This window comes from Gossypium hirsutum, chromosome D04, assembly GCF_007990345.1.
Source record: "Gossypium hirsutum isolate 1008001.06 chromosome D04, Gossypium_hirsutum_v2.1, whole genome shotgun sequence".
NCBI classification, from domain to species: domain Eukaryota; kingdom Viridiplantae; phylum Streptophyta; class Magnoliopsida; order Malvales; family Malvaceae; genus Gossypium; species Gossypium hirsutum.
The window spans coordinates 1,753,631-1,770,580 of NC_053440.1; the positions used below are offsets into that span (position 1 = coordinate 1,753,631).

A 16,950-nucleotide genomic window follows, 5' to 3' on the forward strand; every position below is an offset into this window, starting at 1 on the left:
TCAACAAGCTAACAGAAGGACCGATTGGACGTATGCAATTAAGGCTCAAATGATTTATAATTAAATTTCAGCTTTTAGCTTATTAATTATAAATTCATTTAGTCACGAAATGATTCCACTATAGTATCGTGACTGAGCTTTTCTCAACGGCATAACATTACGAAAACAACTCGATCAATGCTCGTCTAATAACATTATCAAAAGCATGTTACCCTCATAAGATATCATTAATCTCTTTGGGCTAATATTCGTTCTCCAAATATGATCCTATTTTATCTCATGGTAACCATTACATCTTCCTTTATGAAAAGTCAATCACTATCAAATAATAATCAAGTCATCCATCATAAAGACAAACGATTTGTGGCCACATTTACTTTTCATCAACCATGTAATGCCAATGAGAAAATATCATTTACCCATGTCCCGAGCTATGAATTTCACTGTTGTGAACAATGCTATATACTGCAAAAGTCACCCAACACACTAGCTTTCAATTCTTTATTATCTATTTGAAATCAAACTTTTACTTACATCAAAGTGTACGAGTCATGCATACATAGTCTGTCATCCACTCAGGATTTAGGCATGTCACACTATGAATGTCACAAGTGAATAAATCCATAAACAGATTCAAGGTTTATTCTTCTTAAGTCCAGTTTAATGTACTATCAATCCAGTCAATCACATCTATGTCTCTATCTTTTGGGAGTCATCAGCTCCGATGCTCAAGACAAAGTATCTCCCCAATTGAACTTGATAGACAACATATTAATCTTTCAATCGGCATATCATATGCTATCTGTCGATTCATAACATAGAGTAATCTTAATTTTCTTCATTTTGATGAAGTTTGTAGAGATTTTGGAATATCTAAAGGTGTGTCTTCAATAGACTTTGCTCATGGAAGATGTGTATTCCTCCGAGTATTGATATTTTCCACTATTTTGTCCAAAAGGAGTAACAGATAAATCTTTATCAAGATACTCTTGTAGAGTTTTGTCAAAGGAACATATGTTCTTATCAACTTATAGTTTCTATAAGCCTAAATTTAAAACATCCATCACAACCACAATTTATATCGATGGAAAATGTCCAATTAAAGGATCCTTGAAATGGAAGATAAGAACTTTGTTTATGTTAAAACCATGGATATTGATAAAAGGCACATCAAACCAATATTAAATTCAAGTTATTTGGGGAGAGGGAAAACTGAATCGAAGCGGATTAAACCTTAACATGGCGAGAAAGTAACCTGAAACATAAGAAAAACTTAAGTGAGTTTAAGGTAATTCGACGAACAAGGTAAATATGAGAACTAATCAAATCAACTCAAAAAATAGAAGAAAAGAATAAAATAACTCAAACAAATGAGGGTTTCTTGAAGTTTGTAGCACGTTTCTTAAAAAAAAAAAAACCTAAGATCTTGAAACTTATAATTGAACAAGAAGATGGCGTGTTAGAAAAAAAGGATTATGATGAACACAATCAAGATTGGAAGAAAAGATATGCAAAAGATGGAAAAAGATTGTATGGAAGATGATGAAAAGATGATGTCTTATAAAACCCTTTAAAAAGAATATTCAAGAAGCTTCACAAATGGTTCTAATTAACCCCCTAAAATTGAACCCTAGTAAATTGGAGAGTGAAGAACTTCCTATAGCTTCTAGAAGAAAACTAAGAAGAAAACAACTTTTGAAATAAATAATAAAGATATCTTGTAAAGAAATAAACTCAAAGAGTTGTATTTAATCAAATAATGAAGATATATTTACATAGGCAAACTAAATACATCAAAATAAAACTCCTATGAATAATGAAACTCTAATTGATCTAAACAAGAAATAATTCTAATGGAATTAAACTTTCTTGTTGACTAAGAAACATAAAAATTCTAAACAATTGAAAATACTAAAAAATATCCTAAAATTAGAAATAAATAAATAAAATATAAAACCTAATAAATACTATATTGAATTCATATATATTCAAAATTAAGCTCTAAAATCGAATCCAATATGATTTAAACTCAAATTAGAGCTTGAAATTCACAATTTCCTATAATAATCTGGTTTAGAAATTTTGCTTACATAGTCTTCACTAAAATGATCATAACTTGAGCTCTCGAACTTGAAATTAGGTGATTCAAAATACGTTTCAAATCTAATATATTGTTCTATCATTAGTTAGAAAACATCTCAACCCAAAAATGTCTAAATCTCATCCAAAAATGCGTTGCAAGTTAACCAATTTTCCAGAGTTAAAAATTGGCAGATTTGATAAACTTAATTTAATAAATTTTACCCATCCGTGCACATAGCAAATAATCTTGTTTTCCGCACCAAGTACGTAATGGTATTTTGATTTGTACATTTGGAATTATATTGACCGGGACATGATGGCTAGTTGCATCATGAATTGTGTTGTAAGTGTGTTATCTCGTCTTTCTCTTTATGTATAACCCATTAGTATGGAAAGAGAGATTATTTGCTCTATAACTACAACCTTAGAAACATATACAGTCGAATTTCTTTGAGTACTGAGCTTTACGAAAGGGATCCCGTGCTTTTGTGGGATTCAATTATTAATTGCAAGATCATCAATTATGTAAGCCATTTAGAAATGGAGGGTGGCTTTATTTCTCATGTTGACCATTTATGCTCCAATTATTTGGATCAGACTTTAGGCATTTGAATAGTAAGACGTTTAAGTGCAATGTTGTAGTTGGGGAAGAGGGTCAAGTAGATTGTTCCCAAATTTAATGAGATTACTACAATACTAACGTAAGCATGTTCATACTTGAGGTATTTAGAGTTTAACAAGGCAAAGAATAGTCATCCTTTGCTGTCATGGGAACTAAATGCAAGTCTAACCACACCAAAGTGAATTTGTTGTGGAATTTCTAAAGTTAGTGTTCTATCAAGCCTTCAAGGAGCATGTATTTTAGGGAGCTTGGTTTTTTTGGAGGAATTAAGGCTTTTAATAAAGAAATTTGATGGTATTTTGAAAGTTTAATATAAATTCAAAAGGGAAAGTTTTGAGTAATGTATCTAGTTAGACTTTGGAATATGGGTAACCTCATGTAGATTGTCCAACTTATTGGTGGAAGTTTTCTTTAGAGAAGGAAAACGAAGTCAGAAGAAAGATAGTCTAGAGGAGGCGAAAGAGAAAATTGTCAAAACTAAATGATAGAATTTCATGTTTTTCTTTTCTTTTGGTTACTCTTCCCATATAGTGTCCTAACAAGTGATCAATCTCTTGTTCACTTAACTAAGGTAATGTGTATTAGTCTAGTTGTATGTGCGTAAGTATGGCTTTAAAGACGAGACTAAAAGATTGGTATTGGATCAAAGATAAGCTATAGAAAATAGTCCATAAGAAAGTTAACTTGTAGAAACCTAATTGCTACTCGAAGAAAAGATCATAGATGCCTATAAGGCCCAAGCATATTGGTCTTGTAGCATATGTGTGACTCAAACTAAGAAATTTCCATAAAATTTCCTTAGGGTTTGTGTGTAATAAAACTATATCTTTCTAAACTCACTCTCTTTGGTTGTTAACTCCCTCAATTCTTGGCTAGCACGAAGCTTGTTTGACATGAGTTATAAGCTTTGCAGTTGCAACTCTTACGGATCCTCTACATTAAAAAACTCGTGAAATTGATTAGAGACCATAGAACAAACACTATAGATAGCAATATAGCAAAATGATTTCTAAAGAGTTGCTCTAATCAAATTAGTTGTAATTTCCACTGTGACGATGACATAGCATCATAAAAGTTGGACTTTGACTAGACCATGTCACCAAGAGAGTGCTTGAAGATCAAAAGTCAACTAGAATACCTTGATCCTATGTCTAGGTCACAAAGCTGCATTTCTACAGTTCAACTTTCTTATATACTAATTTCTATTATAGGTTATCTGTGATCCAATGTCAATCCACTTGTCTTGGTATCAAAACCAACTTAGAAATATTTATGAAAACTTCTTACAACCTTTGTCACAGACTGAAATTGCCCATAAGACCATAGATGTCGATGCAAACATATGATCCTTTACTATCAATCCGGTATCATCAAGCAACTTGGTGACAATGCCATCAAACTCTCAAGTATAAACCTAGAACACCCATTCATCTACCTTTTTCGAATCCCCTACTATTCATGCTTTCTTAAAAAGGTGTCACCATTTCTATTGTGCCTCAATTGTGTACAAAAATCTTCTTGTGGGCAATCGATAGATGCTTTTGCCGAGATCACTTAAGGACTCTATTAAAATGATTCCACCTTTTAAACGTATGGCAATCATGGCTTAAAGATGCTATTGATGAAACCTACACTATCTTCTTCCATAAGCCCTACACCAAAGAAGGATTCAAACCTTTAGTTGAAACCCATACACAAAAGAATGACAATACTAAGAAATTCTAATTGCTGTGTCCCAAAAACAACATACCAATCCTTGTCAAGGTCCAGTCGTTCCAAGACTCTCTTTAAAAGAATTGATACCCTCCTTGTAGGGATCAAACTCATACCATTTAAAATGCAAAATCATCTCTCCACGTATATATAGGATGAAACCCTATAAAAATGAAAGATTCCTTTTTAATTTTTCAAAAGTATTAGTTTCCTTTTTACTCCAATTCAAAACGATCAATCCTTAATGATTTGGATGGATGGAGTCGTTGATCATGTGTTGGCAAGTGACTAATTTCCCTTAAACAAACCTTTTTTTAATAAAATAAAAAGACTGAAATAAAAAATATATATTTGAGATGAAGCTTAAAATCAAATCAAATATAATATAATATAATATAATATAATATCATGCAGTAACTAGATTTCAAGTTCCAAGTAGCAAGTACCATCATAAACAGAGAGTAAAGTAATGCATGGCGATACACATGTAATCCAACAACTTCAAAGTTGAAGTTCCAACAAAGATAGCAACTAATTGGTAATTAGTTATTTAATTAAATGAGTGTGCTCACTGCATAAAATAATGCCATTTCTATTTCTCTGCACACTGCCAGATGCAGCCAAAGAGAAAATAATATGGTTTCCAAATGTACTTCCCTTCTCGGTAACCAAAAAACCAACATATATATATTAGAGCTTGGAAGCATATTTATATATATATATGAAACACGCTTAACTAGCCATAAAAGCAGGATATTTGTGTGACTTTGGAAATCAAGGGAGTTTTTACGGCCATCTTTACTTACTTTACCGCTTCTGCTATTGGCTAGTGATGGTCATGCTTCTAGCTATTGTCAAATTTCGAGGTGTGAACAGTCCAGCAGTGTGCAGCGGCCAAACATACACATGCCAACACGTGCACCAAACCATTCGCTGTCTCACTGAAATTGCAAATGGAAATTTCATGAAACAAGCAGTCAAGAGGCATCAATATTAGTATTTTACTTACACTGCTAGCTTTCATTGTTCTCTTACTACTTGCTCTCGTCGTACCAACATGGAGCCTTTAGCCTTTACCATGTCTTGCAGAGCATCGTAAATTGTTTCATTTCATCAGATGGGGGCTGACAGCTGACTCCACTTGAAGAAATTAAAATTTTAACACTACAAATGCAGGAGCCTGAGCCTGAGCCTGGAAGCAAAGCTATATCTATATATTAGAGAATGGAATCAAGGCCAATGCAATGACAAGGCATACTCTTCTTAATTCGTCTGCCAAGGAAAAGAAATGGGCGTCTGAGGACTGGAGAGACTGTCAATAATGGACCCTATGCAACTGCAAGCCAAGTACCCTAACCCAACTAACCATTTCCATTTCATAAGTAAGATGGCCTGCGCCAATGCTCCTTAAACTTGGTTTTTCTTTCCTGCCAAGTAAAAAAGTACCAATTTAACTAGTATTTGATGCATGAAATATCTATGGAGGATGTCTCTTTCTGAAAAGGAATTTTGCAATTTGATTGAGACATGGAGCTACTTGACTGCTATATATTTATGGTCGCAATTGAAGGTAAACACAGGGAGTACGTATGAATTAAATAAAATAAATGAGGTGAAGAGAAAGAAGGAGCTCCCTTCAGTCCAAGCACGGAGAAAGGGGGATGCAAAACCATCTCCCGCATCATTCACACAATCACAGTAGCAAAATCGCCAATATCCGTCTTCTACTGAGTGCTTGAATGAATGAGTCGGCAGCTAGTCCAACCCCCTTGTTCCTATCCGTAAGTGGGCTGATGGAAGCTCTCTCTTCCCATTTCTCTAACTTAACATTCCATTCCAACCCAAGATGCAAAACATAACATGGTTCAACTTCATTCTTCCTCAACCAGCCGCTAAACCCCAAACTTCAGTTCAAGAAGTGGTTCATAAGCAATCCGTTAATTTGGGTTTGATCTATTTCTATGTTTCTTAATGAAAAAGGACAACTTTTTAACTTAACTAAGCTAAACAGGCGAAATGAAAAGAATTCATTGAATAAACAAGATCCATCCTTGATTACCCTTTAATCATCGAAACGACTTGCAACATGAGAACGCCGAACACTCCGGGTGGTGAGAGAAGAGTTGTTTTAAAAAAGGGCAAAAAAGAAAAGAAAAAGAATGCGAATTTCCTGCACCTAGGGTGTTAGGTCAATTAGTGCTTCATCCTTCAAGGGTACATATAATAGAAGATAAGAGATGAGATATATATAGATAGAATCATAGAACTTACCGACCAAAGCGGCAAGGCAATGTTGAGTGATGAGATATGGGCTATAAAAGGAAGTACTCGGGAGAGGAGGGGGAAAACTGACAGATAGACAGGCCTTAGGAATTAACCCTGGAAACTTTGACAGACAGCAATCACATACATAGAATACCCTATTTTCCCACTTGGGATAACATAAATCATAATCATGGAGAAAGCAGGAAAATGACACCAAGCAAAAGTGAAATTAATAGAGTGAAACGTCATCTAAACATTATTTGTAAGTGATGCAAGTACCGCCCACTTAAAACCCTAATTCTGAGAAAAAGTAAAAAGAAAAAAGAAAATTAAAGGGATGGCAGTGGAGTGGAGTACCCTGCAGGGATCCAAACAGGAAATAAAGTAAGGGAAAGAGAGAATTAATGCAGAGAGAGAGAGAGAGAACGGTGTCTGATAGGGGAAGTAATAATAAAGAAGAAATATATACATAAACATGGGAGGAATAAGTGTATTTGATTACATTTGTCAGGCAAAGGGAAATGAAGGGTCACTGTCGTCATGAGAATCAGAGACAGGAAAGGGACTCTAAATCTTAGCATATCTAACGAGGAACGCTGTAGATCAGTACACCTCTTCTCCTTTCTCTTAAATTTTAGTATTATTACAAGTATACGTACGCTTTACTCGTTAGTATAGTATATACTCTTTGTTCATCATCCATACATACATTTTACTTACTCTTTCGCTTTCACTCTCAATCGCTCACTGTCTCACTCAATGATTGAATGAATAATATATATATACATGCATATTCTACTTTGTTTAGTTAATGCTTTTCTAATTCCTCCAATTAAAGCTGATCCACCCTCCTTTCCATTTTCATCTTCCTGATGCTTTTTCCTTTAAATTCAGAGGTTTCAACAGCTACCATACTAGCACCAGCCATGCTTTAGGTATCTTTTGCCATTGTAAATTGATAGAATACCAAAGGGTTAATTAAGATGAATGTTTCAGAAAATTATGAGCCTTCAAAACAACACACTATGCATACATGAAATACTTTCTTTGCTTTAAAAGAGGGAGATAGAGAAAGAAAAAGTTTAGGGCTTTGAGGGTACTTTCTGGCTCCTGTACTGTCATGTAGTGCGGAGGTAAAGCTTTATATAGATAAATTAATGAATATAATTCTGTAGCTATAGATATTGATGATACTAAATGGTTCTGAGGACACCTGTGTTTCTTTAATTACTTGAAATGATTGAGTTGAGACGGTGCTGGGTTAAGACTGAGACTGGGACTGAGTTGATTGGTGCACAACAGTAATATATTGCACATAGCATATTTTGCCCTATAGCTCTGAAAATGTGACGGAAATCGAAATGCAAAAAAGGGCGTCTTTTTTTCCAATAAGCTGTAACCCTCCTATCCTATCCTATCCTATCCTATCCTATCCCTTCCTCTGGCTCTGCATCATACATAGTGCTTTTGTGGAGACCACTCAAGCTGGTCTTGTTTCCCATCATCAGCATCATCACCCCCTTTGATGCTAAAAGGAACTTTTCAAAGGCATCAACCTGTACAAAACCCTGCAATTGGGTCCTCTATTCAAACTACCATGATTTAATGTGCATAGAACCAAAACTCTAGCTCATGGGACTATTTTGAGATTTTACTGTTGTGGTCGAGATTCCAGACCAGACATTTAGGGCACGTTTGGTTCGCTATATTAGATTAGAGGTGTATTGGAATAGAGATGTAATAGTAAATCAATTGTTTGGTTGAATGTAATGGAATAGAGGCGTAATAGTAATCTTGTGTTTGGTTGAATGGAATAGAGGTGTAATAGCATAATGAAAAAAACTAAAATGACTAGAATACCTTTAGCATAAATTTGTTTTGGTAAATGATTATTGTTATTGTTATTTAAATTTTAATAAGATTATTAATATCAATAATAAATAATTTAATCATATTTAAACATAATTATTATTAAATATATTATAATTAAAATATATAATTTAATAAAATTCTTAATAATCAATATTCTTATATGAATTTACTCAAATCATAATATATGATACTATAAATATAAATTAACATAATTATTATTAAATATATTATAATTAAAATATATAATTTAATAAAATTCTTAATAATCAATATTCTTATATGAATTTACTCAAATCATAATATATGATACTATAATTTACTCAAATTCTTATATGAATTTAATAAAAGATCATTTGAAATAATTAATATTAAAATTAACATGTAGCTGTTTGTTACTCATTCTTTGTTTCTTATTCTTTTTGTTTTGATCATGTATCAATCATTTAAACCAAATGCTTGGTTGTATTGGACAGTGTTTTATTACTTTATAAATGCATGATTTTATATACACAAATACATATGTATAGGAAAATTATCTGAATGAATGGTTAATATTTATTATCAGCAAAACTTAGTATATACACACATAAATTAAGGTAAGATAATTAACTCGATATCTAGCTTGAGCAGCTCGAGTTTGTCTAAACAATACATCAAAACTTTTTATTTTGAAGCTTATAAACTTAAACAGCTTAAGTGTCTTATTTTTCATTATGCTATAAAGGGAATATAAATAAATACCAGAATTTTGATACGAAAAATTGCAGCAAGCAAAGCAATATCCTGCTATTAAACTCACTATAAAATATGTAATATAGCAAATAAAGATCTCTCAACTGATCTTTAATCTTTTTAATCATTTGTAAATAAAAGAAAAAATTACAAAAAAGAACAACCTGCAGAATGTTTGATGACAAAAACTAACAAAAATCCATGATTCAATATCAAATTCAAGATGCATTCTCCTTTTTCAGCTTAGCAAGTTCTTGCTTGATGACTCCAGACCTCTGCAAAACCGTATTACAGCTCGTCAAGCTTCGATTGAAGTTTTGAGGAAGTGCTTTCAAGAAAAGAACTCTGGTATAAAACGGGTAGACACAATAGGGGGTGTATCGGAAACTGACCTTGATCTTAGCCAACATAAGCTTGAACCTATCAAAGTCGTTGAGAGATGCTCTTCTCTTCTGGACAATCAACTTTCTACCCCACGAGCTACTTTCCCATTTGTTCTTAACATCTGTAAGTTAACATAAGAGTGATAAGAAAGAAACATATCTTCAAGAAACAACATTACAAATGCTGGTGAAAGCTGTCGTCGTCCTTACCAGCCTTCTCTATAGCTTCGATCAACCCATTTGTTCTTGGAAACACGTGGAATGTCAATTGTGATATCTGTCAATGTAAGCCTCTTGAAGTTCATTTGTTTCAGGGTAGCATTGTAGTTAGGAGACTGCGCCTGCAATAAAACAGTACAGTTGATCACATATGAGAAAGGTTAGGAGAGAAGAATGACTACTACGCCAGTATAGAAGATTGAGAAATGTCAAACGATAATCACCAATTGTGCAAATAACTCTATAGCTAAAATGAATGCAATATGCCGAGGCGAGGATGATGATATAGACTTAACTGAACTCAGCCCAAGAAGGTAGAAAACTACTTTAGATGGATGCCACTACTTTGGTCACCTACAGCTAGATTCAGATCATCCATAATTTCAACTATCAAACCATCACATTATGCGCAGATGAAAGTGACACAGCTTAATACTAGCTTGAGAAGCTGATTCATTCATTATTTACAAATTACTCAGAAGTGGTTCAATAGTTTAGTTTATATATAGATACGAATCTCCACAGCATAAACAAGAATAATACCTAAAGTTGAAATGCAAATCTTAGCACAAACTCTTGGCCAACAGATCAAGAAAACATTTAACAAAAAGGTACCTGCTTTATTAGGCAAATCAGGTCGAAACATCTTGCATCAGAACCAAAATGCTCCATCATCTTCCTAGATCAGTGTTGCAAGAGCTTTTAACTGTCAAATGTCTACTCCTTTGAACCTATGAGATTTAGAGCTCTAGGTAATGAGAAAGGAAAGAACAGGCCAATTCAAGAACTTGCAGGCCCCTGAATGCATATCTAACTTATAAACAAAACAGAAACAATCATCATAACATCATCTTTTCCTAAAACTGTTTTTCTCCCCAAACCAATCGTAAAATTCCAAGGCTAACTGAGGTGAGTTCTGAAACTCGCCAACAACACGACTCACCAATGCATTTGTAAGACTTGGGAACACTTGATCCAAGAATTTCCATCTTCTATGCTTTAAATTAACACAAATCGCTCTGAATACAATGTCTTCACTATTTGGGCAAGAGAATTGCTTACCTAAATGCAATCCTCGGTTGAAAAAGCAACTTCTTTTGGACAAAAAAGAGCAAAAAACCATAGAAATATCGATAGCCAATTCATCAAAAGTAACACTTCTTTCTGTAAAAAAGATTAAAACAGAAAAAGAAAAACCCAAATCACTATAGCAACATAAAATCTGCTTAACTTACAAGAGAGGGGGAAAGAAGAGAAAGTTGCAGTCTAAAAATGAAACACGGCAAAGAAAGAGATGAACTAAGCTTACAACAATACTACTAGCTTCTAAGCAGCTCCAACGGAGTGTGTCTTGAAGAACGAATGCCGACGAACTTATGTGTAAAGAAAGAAAAATAGAACAGAGAAATCAACAGGCAAGAATGCAAATAAAGGGATATAATAATAGGCAAAATATGGGGATTTTACCTGACAAATGAAATCGATGGGAGGGAGCAAATCGGCAGAGGCTAGAAGGAACAGAAGAGAAACAAAGGGGAAGCCGATGGGAGGGTAAAACAGGAAAGGGAAACTGAAGCGGCGCCTAATCTTGGCAAAAGGGATGGATTACAAATCGGTGAATTTCACCGATTAGATCAGTAATGTATTACAATGGTATTAGCAATACCATGAACCAAACATAGGAATAAGGGGGGATTAGGTGGGCCACCGATTAGGGGTGTATTGGCTATGCCAATACACCCAACCAAACATGGTGTTAATACTTCAACTAACTGCTTCTCTATAACCATGATTAAAATGGTCGGTCTACATTAGAGATTGTGTGACTTGGATTAAGTTATCTGTTCGTCCGTTACAAATTCATTAAATATAATGTTTGGATTGGGGTTGTGACGCCCCTAAGATATAGACTATGCCGCACAAATTGAGTCTGTTTGAATTTATACTTCTACTATTTGACTTTAATTAGAATATGATTTTTCAAACCCTTAAATAGACGTGGTCAAAATTTTCTTATATCATTTTTTTCAACATTTGTGAATTTATTCTCCTTTACACATGGTTTTTCCCTAAAAAGATTTCCGCGTAAAATTTGTGTATTCTTATTTTTTTTATTGCTTTACGATTGTTCTACCGTCATTATTGACGTTTATTATAACAGCCTAAATTGGTGAAACAGTGATCAAACATTTCAAATTCATCCATTGATTATGATATCTTTCTCGGTATGATCAAATAACATGTGACAACATGTTATATTTATGCTTAAAAGTCTTAAGATTAATAATGCTTAATCCTTTCAACCCAAGCCGATCATGCCACTACTTTAGTGATAAATTTGTGTGGGTTTCAAGTTGATTATCTTGAATTTTTGGGTTCAATTTTTATGTTTGTAAATCATTTCTCTCTTCTTTCTGAATGTAATTGTTCACTTGTATAAAAAAGAATCATTTGAACCCAAATTGTGGCCTATTAATTAGATATTCACATTTTTCAAGAAAAATAATGCTTAACCCGCTTAACCCTTTCAAGAAAAAATAATGCTTAACCAAACTAATTGATTGAGCCTTAATTCAACGAGCACCATTGCTATTGCAATAAGCAAGTGGACATAGACTCGGACGTGCATAAACTAATTGGTATTCACCGTCAACAGTCGTGACTAATCATTTCATCATGGGTGTGCTTTAAAGAAATAAACGACTGATCATGACATGTGCTCCATTCCCATGAGTAATGATCGAAATCCTGATCACTTGATTAAGGGTGAGAGAAATTTAGCCTCTTACTCATCCATGATTTGCTATATTTTTTTAAAAAACATACATACATACATACATACATACATACATACATACATATATACATACATACATACATACATACATACATACATACATACATACATACATACATATCACACGTTATCATATCACACACGTTATATATGCCAAACTAGATCATATCACATTTATTGTATGAGTGGAAAGAAAAAATATAAATAATATGTAAAATATATATGAGGAGGGATTCATTTACACCGAGGTAAAACTAAAGAAGTAAAATCCTTTTGTATTTTTTGTACGATTAATACTTTAGCGATCTAGTTGTCATATTTCATTCATATAGATTGTGCATGTAAATTTTGACATGAATTAAAAATTTCCAACTATTTGATGCGTGCACGAATAGGTTGAAATTTATTAAATTAATTTCACCAAAGCTGTCAATTTTCAAGTTTGAAAAATCAGTTGACTTGCGACACAATTTTAGATAGTATTCAGACATTTCTAGGTTAAAATGCCTCCGTACCAACGAAAGAGTTGTCTTTTAGTTTCAAAATACACTTTGAATCACCTTATTTTGACTTCGAGAGCTCAAGATATGGTCGTTTTAGTGAAAATTATGCAAACAAAATTTTTTGGACGAGTTCATTATGAGATTTATGAGTTTCGGGCTTTGATTTGAGTTTAAATCATATTGAGTTCAATATCAATGCTTAATTTTGATTATATATAAGTTCAATAAAGTATTTATGAAGTTTTATATTTTAGGGATTTATTTATTACAAATTTTTAAGTATTTTAAACTAATTTAGCTTAAAAAGTAATGTGATGACTAAGTCAATTGCTTAGAGACAAAGGAAGAGTTGTTTCCTTACTTTCCAAGTAGCTTAGGTCTGTATATATTATATTATATTTTCTATAGACATCATATAATGCATTTTTCTTGATTGTTTTTAATAAAAATACTCCAAGGGTGTTGTGCGGAAGTGTGTAAAAGAGTAAAATTATTGTACTAAAAAATCACACTAAGTTCAATTCCCAGGAAAGAGAGGTGGATCACAAGGATCACTTAAGTACCAAGTCTTTCCTAGCCAGAATATCCATCAATCGTAATTTAATAGCACAATAAATCACTACAATCACACTAACAATTCATGCAGAATAATACAATAAATAACATAAGAATTTATCGAGGTTCAGTAAATTTTGATTACGTCCTCGAGCACTACCAAATATATTTCACTCCAAAATACAAGTGAGAATTTACAAAGAGAGAGAGAGAAAATAATGCCTTAAGTAGAGAATGGCAAATTTTGGGATGATGAAGAAGAGAAATGGTTAGACCTATTTATAGTTGAGGTTCAGGGATCAAAATTGCAATTATCTTATGCCAAATTTCAATCCCACTTTTGGTGCCTTAAATATCAGATTTTGATACTCATATCTTTCTGATGCTCATATCTTTCTGATACTCATATCTTTGACTTTTTATAAATATGGATGATTTCCAATAATCTCCACCTTGAAGATTTGATTCGAATAACCTTATTTTCACACAATTCTCTCTGCCTTTGTCAACAACACTTGATAGTGTCTTCTTCAACTGTTAAACATGCTCTTTCATAAACTGATCAAATCACTTGTACTACTGCCTCGATTATTTCAATCCATAAAGCGACTTTGTCAGTTTGCAAACCCAATTTTCTTTATCAGCAACCTTGAATTCATCTGGCTGAGTCATATAGATTTCTTCTTCTAAATCACCATGTAAAAATGCGGTCTTCACATCGAGCTGAACTAGTTCAAGATCATATTGCACAACCAAGGCTAGCAAAATCCGAATAGACGAATGCTTCACAACTAGAGAAAACACTTTATTGTAGTATATTCCTTCTTTCTGAGCATAACCCTTTGCTACCAATCTAGCCTTGTATCGAACTTCATTTTTACCAGAAAATCTTTCCTTCTTTGCATATACCCATTTGCATCCAATTGCCTTCTTTCCTTTGGGTAGTGTCACCAACTCCTAAGTCCTATTTTTATGAAGAGACTGCATTTCTTCATTCATAGCTTGCTTCCACTTTACACCATCAAGGTTACTTCTTGCTTCTGTGTAAGTAGAAGGAATATCATCATCTGTAATTAGAAGTGCATAGGCCACCATATCATCAAAGCGAGCAAGCATACGAATCTCTCATCTTGGTCTCCTATATGCAATTGAATCATGTTGCTGTAGAAGTTCTTGGGTTGAAACTTCTTCATCATTTGTTCCTTCAATATTAGTTGGATCATCATTAACCTTTTTAAGCTCCACCTGCTGCAAAGTGCCACTGGTTTTGTTATCCTTTTGTGAATCATTGTTCTTCATCATGGTTGACTCATCAAAAGTCACATCTCTACTGAAAACAATCTTCCTTGTATCAGGACACCAGAGACGGTATCCTTTTACTCCACCAGTTATACCCATGAATAATGCTTTCTTCGCTCTTGGGTCTAACTTAGATTCTTTTACATGATAATATGTAGTGGAACCAAAAACATGTAAAGAATCATAATTAGTAACAAGTTTACCAACCCACCTCTCCATAGGAGTTTTTCTATTTATTGTAGCTGATGGCAACCGGTTAATTAGATGGTACGCATATGCAACTGCCTCAGCCCAAAATTCCTTGCCCAATCCAGCATTGGACAACATACATCGAACTTTCTCCAGTATAGTCTGATTCATACTGTTGTGGTGTATCTCAAACAGTAAAGTGTCGCACAATGCCCTCATCCTGACATACTTGTAGAAATGGATCATTCTTGTACTCAGTACCATTACCTGGTCGAAGTCATTTGACCTTTCGACCAGTCTAGGTCTCCACCATCTTTTTTCATTTCAGAAATGCATCCAAAACTTCATTTTTTCTTTTCATTAGATACACTCATACTTTTATTAAATAATCATCAACAAAAGTAACAAAATAGTGCATACCTCCCAAAGAAGCCACTTTAGTAGGTCTCTACGCATCACTGTGAACGTAGTCCAGAATTTATTTTGTATTGTAAATTGCTGAACCAAATTTTATCCTCGTTTGCTTGCCCAGAACACAATGTTCACAGAATTCCAATTTGCAAGAATTTGCACCTTTCAACAAGCCTTGCTTGGCCAAACTCTGCAAAGCTTTTTCACCAACATGTCCCAATCGCATATGCCATAACCTAGTAGCCTCTGAATCTGTATCTTTCGCAAATGCTGTTGATGTTGATCCAATAACTGTACTTTCATTTAAATAGTACAAGTTATTCCTTCTTGTGCCTTTCATCACCGTCAATACCCCAGCTAATAACTTTAGTAATCCATCTCTCAAAGTGATTGTGAGCCTTTTAGATTTTAGGACCCCTAATGAGATGAGATTTTTCTTCAAGTCAGGTATGTAGCGAACATCTGTCAAGACTTGAATTGAGCCGTCGTGATTCTTCAATTGGATTGTACCTACTCTCATTGTCTTATAAGTGCTGTCATTGCCCATAAAAACAACTCCACCTTCTAGTTCTTTAAGACTAGAAAACCAGTCCTTATTAGGACACATATGGTAAATACATCCCGAATCCAAAATCCACTCATCTGAATGACATGCCATTGCCATGCCAACCAAGCTAAAGTCTGACTCATCATCATGCTCCGCTACACATGCATCAGAAATAGCCTTGCCCTTTTGTAACTTAGGACAATTCTTTTTCCAATGCCCTTTCTCACGATAAAAAGCACATTCATCTTTGGTAGGTCTCCCTTTGGACTTACTCCTTCTACCAGATTTGTTGCTATGCGAACGACCTCTTACTGTTAAGACTTCTGTAGTTGTGTCTCTGTGATCTTTTTTATCTTTCTTTCGAGTCTCAAATCTATACAACGCACTACAGACTGCATCAAATGCGATTGTATCCTTCCCATGAAGCAATGTGGTGGTAAGATGATCATATTCATCAGGAAGAGAATTCAACAACAGTAATGCCTTGTCTTCATCTACAAATTTCTCATCCAAATTTAGCAAGTCTGCTAAAATTTTATTGAATAAGTTCACATGGTCATTCATCGACATACCGGGTGCATACGTGAATCGATAAAGTTTTTTTTCATATAAAGCCTATTTTCAAGACTTTTTGTTAGAAACTTTTCTTCTAGTGTATCCCACAACTTCTTTGCTGAAGTCTCCCTCATGACAGAGTACTTCTGCTTTTTGGCCAAACATAGGCGAATTGTTCCACATGCTTGTCTATTGATCTTGGCCCA

The 16,950-nt window shown here is 33.9% G+C and overlaps 2 long non-coding RNA genes across 5 annotated transcripts; both read right to left on the minus strand.

Annotated features, from left to right (window-relative positions):
- Positions 1-488: 488 nt before the first annotated feature.
- Positions 489-7,277, minus strand: LOC107931558 (uncharacterized). Of its 4 annotated transcripts, XR_005912312.1 has the most exons (5): positions 6,689-7,236; positions 6,477-6,593; positions 5,224-5,844; positions 4,455-4,580; positions 4,167-4,356 (listed from the first exon to the last, which is right to left on the minus strand). It is a non-coding gene; the product is annotated as an uncharacterized lncRNA (long non-coding RNA). The 4 variants fall into 4 exon arrangements; XR_005912314.1 differs by lacking the exons at positions 4,167-4,356; positions 4,455-4,580 and adding an exon at positions 489-1,255 and having other exon boundaries at positions 6,689-7,229; XR_001693268.2 differs by lacking the exons at positions 4,167-4,356; positions 4,455-4,580 and having other exon boundaries at positions 4,943-5,844; positions 6,689-7,277.
- Positions 7,278-9,284: 2,007 nt separating this feature from the next.
- LOC121216218 (uncharacterized) lies at positions 9,285-10,017 on the minus strand. Its single transcript, XR_005912315.1, has 3 exons — positions 9,880-10,017; positions 9,679-9,791; positions 9,285-9,561 (listed from the first exon to the last, which is right to left on the minus strand). It is a non-coding gene; the product is annotated as an uncharacterized lncRNA (long non-coding RNA).
- Between the last annotated feature and the right edge of the window lie 6,933 nt (positions 10,018-16,950).